Here is a 10,000-nt window from a genome sequence, read left to right as displayed (position 1 = left end):
GACAAGACGAGACGCTGGGCGAGGCAGGCGGCCAAGCGGGGAGGGGGGGCGCCGGGGGACACCTCCGGCGCAGCCGACCGCCACCAGGACGCACGCGGGGGGGGTCTCACCGCCAGCAGCCTCCGAGCACGAAGGCGGCCCCGCGTGGCACCTGGAGCGGCCGACCGGGCCTTCAGCGATCCCTGCGGCTCCCCCACCGCCACGCCCAGTCGCACGCGGCCAGAGCCCCCGGAACCCGCTTTCCCCCACACGCACCGCAAGGCCGACCCAAACCCTCCGGGCGCCCACCGGGCCGCCACCGACCCGGCCCCGAAGGCGCGCGCCGTGGGGTACGCGGACACCGGGCCAACCAGCGTGGCCGGCGGCGGCGACGCCCCCAGAAGGCGGAGCCGGGTTCGGGCCCAGACGGGGCGGCCAACAGCCTAAAAGCCGGTGAGCCGCTCGGGGAAGAGAGGATCGGCAGGCGGCGGACAGGGAAAAGGAGCACAAGGCAGGCAAGGAGCCAGGGGGCCACGGAGACAAGGGCACGGGGAACCCGCAGGGGGCTAACTCGGGCAAGCAACCCTCAGGCACGGCCGGGCCACCAGGAAAACACGGCCACGGGATCCCACCGCCACAGACACGAGGGCGGTCCCGCGGCGCCCCGCCTGGGACGCCGAACGGCCCTCGGGCAGCCCACCGAGCAACCCCCTCACGAGCCCCGGGTCCCGCCACCGGCGGCCCCGAAGCAACCTCAGCCACAAGCCCAACACCAGGGGCCACATGTCGCCCGTTTCTCGTCCGTCCCGGACCCGGTCCCGCTCCGGGAGACCGGCGCGCCGCCCCGTGGGGACGGCTCGCTCCCCAAGGACCAGGCGGCCCCACACCCCGCGCCACGCGAACGCGGTCATCGGCAGCGGTCGCGGCTCGGCACGGGAGCGGGCGGAGAGCCGGCTCACAGCGGAGAGCGGCGTCGCGCGCCAGACGGCGTGCCACGCGCACCCGCCACTCGCAGCAGCCTTCCCATCCGCTAGGACGTCGGGCCCGGCCCAGCGGGATCCTCCCCCAACTCGGAAGGGGGAGGCGCGGGCCACAGTAGACGACGAGCCGCGCGCTCGGCCCCCACCGCGGGGTCCGGCGGCACCCTCACTGTCCCCCCACCTCATCCCATCAAGGCGGGGGCAGCGGAGGAGGAGGGTTCTCTGCAGGCGAGTCGCTACGGCAGCGCTACCACAACACAGAGAGAGGCGGCAGGCCGGGGGATCCGGTACCCCAAGGCACACCTCTCGGATCGCTAGAGAAGGCTTTCTCACCGAGGGCGGGTCACGCTCCCCACCCGCCAGTCGCCCCTCGTCGGGCCCGCAGAGGCGCTCAGGGACGCCTGGGGAAGGGAGGGGGCCTGCGGCGCGAGAAGAAACCTGCGGCAACCTTGAGCGTTTGCGGTCAGGGCAGGGGCCCGGCCGGCGCGCGTGCGCGCAGCCCCCAAGGCCCCCCGCCGTCCACCCACCTCCTTTCTGTGAGGCAAGGCGCCTCCAGTTCACCCACACACGACCGATCGGAGGCAGAACGGTAGCCCCTCAGCGGCCGGCCGGCGCACGCGTGGCCGGCCCGAGCCCACCGCAACCGCTCACACGGCCCGCGCTCACCCGCCAGAGGGGAGCACGGGACGTGCGCTCGCCAGACCAGGCGGCGCCCTTCCCCACGTGGGAGGGGCGCGTCTCACTCGACCGCCTCGACCCGCACAGCCAACGAGCTCCCTCAGGACCCACGCGCGGACACCATGGCGGCGACCGGAGGAGGGGGCGCTGGGGGCGGGAGCGACACACCACCGCTCGGCCTCGGGCACCTGAGAGACAACCCGGGGCGCTCCAGGAGCACCGCAAAGGCCCAGGCGGAGCCAGCGCTCGCGCAATACCCGAGAGGGCAGCACGGCGGGCCAGCGGGACAGCACCCCCACCGCCGCGGAGGGGGGCGGCCCACGAGACTACGACCACAAGAGGCGAAAGCGAGGGGTGCCTGCTGCGTCAGAGGACCCCCGCCGACCCACGCCGGACGCCACGAGGCAGACGGCGGGGTCGGGACAGCGAGGTCGGGCCGGGTTCCGCACCCCAGTGCCTCCCAACGCACCGCCCACAGGCGGGGATGGGAGACGGGGGAAACCCCGCGGGCGGGACGAGAAGAACGGGTCTCATTCACCACGAATGCCCGCCCCTCGCCCGTCGCGGCTCGGTCCCGGCCCGGGAGAGCGTGACATCACCACATCGATCAGGGAAAGCATCCCCGGAGCAGGGTCGGCCAGCCAGCCACAGCCTCCCCAGAGGCCAGCGAGCAGATCAGCCTGGCCATCCCCAGCTCCAGGACGGGGGCGGCAGACAACCCGGCAGAGACGAGGAACGCCTGACACGCACGGCACGGAGCCAGCGGGAGTGGGGTTGTCACGGCCGCCCCAGGTGCCCGCAGCGGGGAGCGCACGGTGGCAGGGTAAGCCCGCGCCACCTTCCCCGCCGCCCCCAGGTGGGTCAGAGACCCGGACCCAAGGCGGCACCGGGAGCTGGGACGCTCGGATGCATGAGAGACCGGGCACACGGGCCCCAGCAGGCGGCTCAAGCACGAGCAGGGCCGGCTAGCCGGGTCACCGGGAGGCCGAAGACCCGCAACGCATCCAAGAGACCCAACCTCTCCAGCGACAGGTCGCCAGAGGACAGCGTGTCAGCAATAACCCGGTGGCCCAAAATGCCGGCTCGGAGTGAAACATATACCTCCCCAGGAGACAGGAGGTCGAGTCACCGACCACGCCGCCGGCCCAGGGAACCCGCGACACGGGCATCTGTCCCCAAAATCGCCACCATCGCAGCCAGACACGGAGCACCCAGGGCCCTCTGGTCGACCCCAGGACACACGCCGGAGCAGCGCCGGGCCAGGGACGTCCTCCCGGCCACCCGTGCCACGCAGGGGCCGGCCCGAGTCTCCAGAGCGAGACTCGGAAGCGTTTTCGGCCGTCCCCTCGTACGACCGGGACACACGAGGGACCGAAGGCCGGCCAGGTGTGACCTCTCGGGCCGCACGCGCGCTCAGGGAGCGCTCTCCGACTCCCCACGGGGACTGGCAAACAACAGGTCACGGCAGAGGGACCGCTCCCCGGCACCCGGGGGACGAGGCAGGACGGTCCCCGGCTCCCCACGGGGACTTGGAGAAAAAATTCGGCCGCTGCCTCAGACGGCCAGGATGCGCGCGGGCCCGCGACCGGGCCGGGAAGGGTGTCCCCAGCCTCCCGCCCCAAGCCCGGTGGGTCCCCGCGGGTCGCGGGTCAGGCCTCGGGAGCCGCGGCGTGCTGGTCGACCAACCCCGGCAGCCCCACACCCGGCTCTGGCCCGAAAGCGCAGCGACAACCTCTCCCCACATAAGCCTGCACGCCTGAGCTCTGACTCACAAGTGACGCGCCAGAGCTCTGGCGCGACCGGGACAGCCCGGCTGACGACCGCGGTCTTTCCGGAGCTCTGCCTAGCTCACAGCGGGGACGGTCCCCTCCCTCGGCAGCTGCCACCGCAGCTCCGGAAGCCAAGGGAACGATATAAAAGCGGCCGCCAGATGGAGTCCGACAACCGTCGCGAACGTCACCAAGACAGATCCGGATGGCAGGCCGGCCCGCGGACCGCAAAACCGAAACCGTGAGTCGAGAGACGCTATCCCGAGGCCGAAAACGCAGCCCCTGTACCCCAACCCCACAGAAACGGTCCCCAAACCCTGTCTCTGCATGGACCGCGACACAGTCAGAAGACAACCCACGGCGTGTGGATGTTCGGAGAGGCATCTCGGTGGGAGAAACAACAAGCAAGGACTCGGTCGCGGGTCGTTGAGGACACAGGGAGACACAGAATGCGTAGGCTCTTCCTGAATCCAGACAGAGGAGGAGGGAGGGAGGGAGGGAGGGAGGGAGGGAGGGAGGGAGGGAGGGCGGGCGGGCAGGCAGGCAAACATAAAGAAGGAATCAGAGAAAGAAAGAAAGGAAGGAAAACCTAAAGGAGAGAAAGAAAGAAAAGAGAAGAAAAGAAAAGACAAATATCAATATAAGTATTTACATTTGGATATAGGTATAACATATAAAACTACATTAAAATAGAAAAAAATTTATATGCATACACATGAATGAACAGATAAACATGAATAAATAAAAAATAAGATAACATAACATAAGCAAATAGGCCAGGCGCGGTGGCTGACGCCTGTGATCCCAGCACTTTCAGAGGCTGGGGGAGAGAGAGAGGAAAAAATATGAAAGAAAGAAAGAGAGAAAGAGAGAAAGAAAGAAAGAAAGAAAGAAAGAAAGAAAGAAAGAAAGAAAGAAAGAAAGAAAGAGAAAGGAAGAAAGAAAGAAAGAAAGACAGAAAGAAAGAAAGAAGAAAGAGTGAGAGAGAGGGAGAAAGACAGCGAGAAAGAAAGACGAGAGAAGAAAGAAAAAAAAAGAAAGAGGAAAGACAGGAAGAAAGACAAAGCAAGAAAGCAAGAAAACAAGACAGCAAGAAAGCACGACAGAAAGAGAGAAAGAGACAGAAAGAAAAAGCAAGAAAGCAGCAGAGAGAGAGAGAGAGAGAGAGAGAGCGCGCGCGCGAGCGCGAGCGAGCGAGCGAGCGAGCGAGCGAGAGAGAGGAGGAGGAGGCGAGGCGAGGCGAGGCGAGGCGAGGCGAGACGAGGCGAGGCGAGGCGAATCTACCTGCTTTCACTACATGTGGGGAGAATCAGGAAAGCCCCCACTAACAACAAGGCCTGAAGTGGAGCTGCCATCTGTGAAATCCGAGCAGAAGAGTCCACACGGGTTAAAGACACGAAGCAAGACAGGGAAACAACTGCTCAAAGAGAAGAACAATCTGGCCCAGCCAGGGTCTGTCTCCTGAAGTTGTGTGGGCAACGAGGGAGTGGGACGGAGGGAGGGAGTGGGACGGAGGGAGGGAGGGCCTCCGAGGCTCGTGTCAAACAATAAATGATAATCAAATAAAAGGAAGTTAAAAAAAAAAAAAATTGCGCATCATTCGTAGCATCACTGACGCCTTGAAAGGCGAGAGGCATGTGTTTATGTCACTGTGGGACTGTTTTCTTTTTTCTTTTTTTTTTTTCTTCCCTCTTTTCCCGGAAACTCACTTTTTAATTTTTTCATTTTCCTTTTCTTTTTTTTTTTTTAATTTTTAATTTTACTTTCATTTTTACTTTTATTTTTAATTGTTTGAGAGGTTGTCTCCCTCTCTCGCCCAGGCTGGTGTACAGTGGCGCGATCTCAGCTCACTGCAACCTCCGCCTCCCAGGTTCAAGTGATTCTCCTGCCTCAGCTCGGCCTCCCGAGTAGCTGAGATTACAGACGCGCACGACCATGCCCGGCTAATTTTTGGTATTTTGACTAGAGACGGACGGGGTTTCACCATACTGGCCCTGCTGGTCTGACCACCTCGTGATCCAGCGATCCACCACCCTCGGCGTCCCAAAGTGCTGGGATGACAGGCTTGAGCCACCGCGCCGGGCCTAGTTATTCCTTTTATTTTATTTCTAATTTTTAATTGTACGTATGCATGTATGCATGTATGTATGTATGTATGTATGTATGTATGCATGCATGCATGCATGCATCTATCTATCCTTTTTTTTTTTTTGAGACGGACAGAGAGAGACAGTGAGAAACAGAGAGAGAGAGAGAGAGAGAGAGAGAGAGAGAGAGAGAGACAGACAGAGAGAGAGAGAGAAACAGACGGGGGGGAGAGAGAGAGAGAGAGAGAGAGAGAGAGAGAGAGACCAACAGACAGAAGGACAGACAGAGAAAGAGAGTAAGACAGAAGACAGACACAGGGAGAGAGACAAGCGGGGGGGGGGGGAGAGAGAGAGAGAGAGAGAGAGAGAGAGAGAGAGAGAGAGAGAGCGCGCTCCCCTTGGGCCTCAATGGTCTTTGCAATGTTCTTTCACAGATTCTGCAAACACAGTGTTTCCAACATTTGGAATCCAAAGAAAACTGTAACTCTGTAACGTGTCTCCACAGATGAGTAATCACCTCCGATGATAGTTTATTTCTGGTTTTTTTTTTTTTTTTTTTTTTTTTTTGAGACGGAGTCTCGCTCTGTCGCCCAGGCTGGAGTGCAGGGGCCGGATCTCAGCTCAGTGCAAGCTCCGCCTCCCGGGTTCACGCCATTCTCCTGCCTCAGCCTCCCGAGTAGCTGGGACTGCAGGCGCCCGCCACCTCGCCCGGCTAGTTTTCTTTGTAGTTTTGGTAGAGACGGGGTTTCACTGTGTTCACCAGGATGGTCTCGATCTCCTGACCTCGTGATCCACCCGTCTCGGCCTCCCAAAGTGCTGGGATTACAGGCTTGAGCCACCGCGCCCGGCCTTATTTCTGGTTTTTATCCGGGGAGTTTCGGTTTTTCTCCATAGGTTTCAAGGGGCTCCCAAAGTCCCTTCGCAGATTCCATTAAGAAGAATATTTCCAAACCGACGTATCAAAAGAATGCTTTAAGTTTGTGAGAGGAATCCCCACATTACAAAACCGTTTCACACATAGGTTCTTTTTGGTTTTTATCTGGGGAGAATCTGTTTTTCACCCTAGGCCTCAATTGCAGCCCACATTCTTTTCACAGATTCTACTAAAAGAGGGCTTCCAATCCGCTGAGTCCAAATTAAGTTAGACCTCTGTGCGAGGAATCCACACACAGAGCAGTTGCTCAGATAGCTTCCTTGTAGTTGTTATCAGGAAATATGCGCTTTGCCACCATTGGCCTCCAAGGAGTCCCAAATATCCTTTTGCAGATTATACAACCTAAGTGTTTCCAACCTGCTGCACCGAAAGACGGGTTTAACTCTGTGAGATGAATCCATATATCACAAAGCCAATTCACAGAGAGCTTCTTTCTACTGCTCCTCTGGGGATATTTGATATTTGATTTTTCAACAGAGGCCTCAATGGGCTCCCAAATACGCCTTGGCAAATTCTAGAAAAAGCGTGTTTCCAACACGTGAATCAAAAGAAAGGTGTAACTCTGCGAGATGAATCCAATCACGCAAAGCCGTTTCACAGATCGTTTCTTCATGGCGTTTAGCGAGGGGATAATCTGGTTTTGACAGCAGGAATTAATGGGTTTTGAAATGTCTTCCCACACATTCTACAAAAAGAGCATTTCCAACCTGCTGAATCACACGCACGCACACACAAACAAACAAACAAGCAAACAAAGAAACAACAGGTTCTACGCTGGGAGATAAACCCAGACATCACGAAGCCGTTTCAATGACATATTCTCTCTGGTCTTTGTCTGGGGATATTCAGTTTTTCACCATAGGCCTCAAGGGCTCCCAGATGTCCCTTTGGAATCTCTACAAAGAGAGCGTCTCCAACCTGCCTAATCAAAACAAAGGTGTAACTCTTTAGGAAGAGTCCACACATCGCAAAGCAGTTTCTCAAATACATTCTTTCTAATTTTCATCTGGGAATATTGGGTGATTCACCATAGGCCTAAAGGGACTCCCAAAAATCCATTCAGAGAGACTGCCCAAAAAAAGTGTTTCTAACCTGATGAATCCAAAGAATGGTGTATCGCTAAGAGATCAATCTACGCATCACAAATCAATGTGACAGATAGCCTCTCTCTGGTTTTAATCTGTGGATAGTCTGTTTTCCAACGTAGGCCTCAATGGGTTTCCAAATGTCCCCTCACAGATTCTACGGAAAGCGTGTTTCCAACCTCCTGGTTCAAAAGAATTATCCGTTCGAGGTGAATCCACACGTCAAAAAGCAGTTTCACCAGCAGCAGTTTTTCTCCTTTTCCTCTGGGGATGTTCACTTTCACCATAAGCCACAAAAGGGCACCCAAATGTCCCTTCGAAGATTCTGCAAAGAACTGCTTCCAATCGGCCGCGTGCAGCGGCTCACGCCTGTCATCCCAGCAGTTTGGGAGGCAGAGGCGGGTGGATCACCTGAGGTCAGGAGTTCGAGACCAGCCTGGCCAAAACGGTGAAACCCCATCTCTACCAAGAACACAAAAAATTTGCCGGGCTTGGTAGCGGGTGCCTGTAATCCCAACTACTTGGGAGGCTGAGGCAGGAGAATCCCTTCAACTGGAAGGCAGAGGTTGCAGTGAGCCGAGATGGTGTCACTGCACTCCAGCCTGGGGGACAGAGTGAGAGTCTGTCTTAAAAAAATAAAAATATTAAGAAAAAAATACTACTACTACTACTACTACAACAACAACAACAACAACAACAACAAAATGCTTCCAATCTGCTGAATCAACAGAAAGGTTTAACTCAGTAAGAGGAATCTACACATCGCTAAAAAGCAGTTTTACAGATAGCTTCTTGTTAGTTTTTAGCTACCGTTTCCTGGTTTTCACCCTAGGCCTCGAATAGCTCCCAAATGTCCTTTTGCAGATTCTACAAAAGGGCCGCTTCCAACCTGGTATATCAAAAGAAAGGTTTCACTCTGTGAGATGAATCCACACACGACAAAGCAGTTTCAGAGACAGCTTCTTTCTAGTTTTTATTTGGGGATATTCGGTTTTTCACACTAGGCCTCAGTGGGCTCCCAAAGGTATACTCGCGGATTCTACAGAAAGAGTGCTTCAAACCTCCTCAATCAAAAACTAGTTGTAATTCGGTGCCATGAATCCACACATCACAAAGCAGTATCACAGAGAGCTTCTTTCTATTTCTCTGGTGGGGATACTCGGTTTTTCACAACAGGCCCCAATGGGCTCCCAAATGTCCATTCTGCTTCCAAACTGCTGAATCCAAAGGCAGTTTTAACTCGGTATGATGAATCCACACGTCACAAAGCTGTTTCATGAAGACCTTCTCTCTCGTTTTTATCTGAAAACATAAGATTTTTTTCACCATACGACACAAGGGTCTCCGAAATGTACACAGACAGATTCAACAAAAAAACCCTTCCAACCTGCTGAGTAAAAAGAAAGGTTTAACTCTGCGAGACGAATACACACACGACAAAGCAGTTTCACAGAGAATGGTGTTTTTTTGTTTGTTTGTTTGCTTGCTTGCTTGCTTTTTGGTTTGTTTTCTTGGTTTTTTTTTTTTTTTTTTTTTTTGGAGACGCACTTTCGCTCTTGTTGCTCAGACTGGAGCGCAATGGCGCCATCTCGCCTCACTGCGACCTCCGCCTCCCAGGTTCAAGCAATTCTCCTGCCTCCGTTTCCCTTCCCGAGTAGCTGGGATTACAGGCATGTGCCACCACGCCCGGCTAATTTTGTATTTTCAGTAGAGACGGGGTCTCTCCATGTGGGTCAGTCTGGTCTCGAACTGCCGACCTCAGGTGATCTGCCAGCCTCGGCCTCCCAAAGTGCTGGGATGACAGGCGTGAGCCACCGCGCCCGTACAATTGTATTGTATCGTATTGTATTGTATTTACATTGATTGATTGATTGATTGATTGATTGATGCTGCCTGATCAAAGGTCACTCAGGCCCAGTCGTCAAAGTGGCGATTTCCTAGGCAACAAGGAAGGGGGGAGCTTGGAGGTGGGGGCGGGGGCGGTGGAGAAGACACAGTTGCCCCAGGCTGTGCGCAGGCGGCCTGAGCTTCCTTCCTCTGTTGAGGCCTCCATTTTCAGAGTAACAGTGGCCGCTAGGTGATGCCCGACGTCTGCCAATGAGACTGTCAGCCCGGAATGAATTGGGATCGCCTGGAGGGTGAGGCGGGAGGGGGAAGGATGGAGGCCCCCACAGCACAGTGGGTCACCGCGCCCTTCCAGGCGATCCCCACAACTAATCGACCAGGGCCCCTGGGGGCACACAGCCTAAGACCCCAGCCATCGGATCATCTGGAACTTCTGTCCGAAGACGAGAGACGAGAGACCGACTGGAAATTCTCTCGGTCAAGGTCCAAACCTAAAAGAATCACTGACACAGACACCAGGACTAACTAAGACAATTTGTAAAAGTTTCCGTGTTTTGGGTGAATCCGCGTATTTCTGGATCACAAAATTACTGATTTTGAACATTGCGGTTTTTCTACTCCTTACGTGTACGGTCCTGTGATA

This window comes from Macaca nemestrina, unplaced genomic scaffold (assembly GCF_043159975.1).
Source record: "Macaca nemestrina isolate mMacNem1 unplaced genomic scaffold, mMacNem.hap1 Scaffold_120, whole genome shotgun sequence".
In the NCBI taxonomy this organism is placed as follows: Eukaryota; Metazoa; Chordata; class Mammalia; order Primates; family Cercopithecidae; genus Macaca; species Macaca nemestrina.
The sequence above is the reverse complement of the archived record's forward strand: the minus strand, read 5'-3'. Positions refer to the sequence as shown.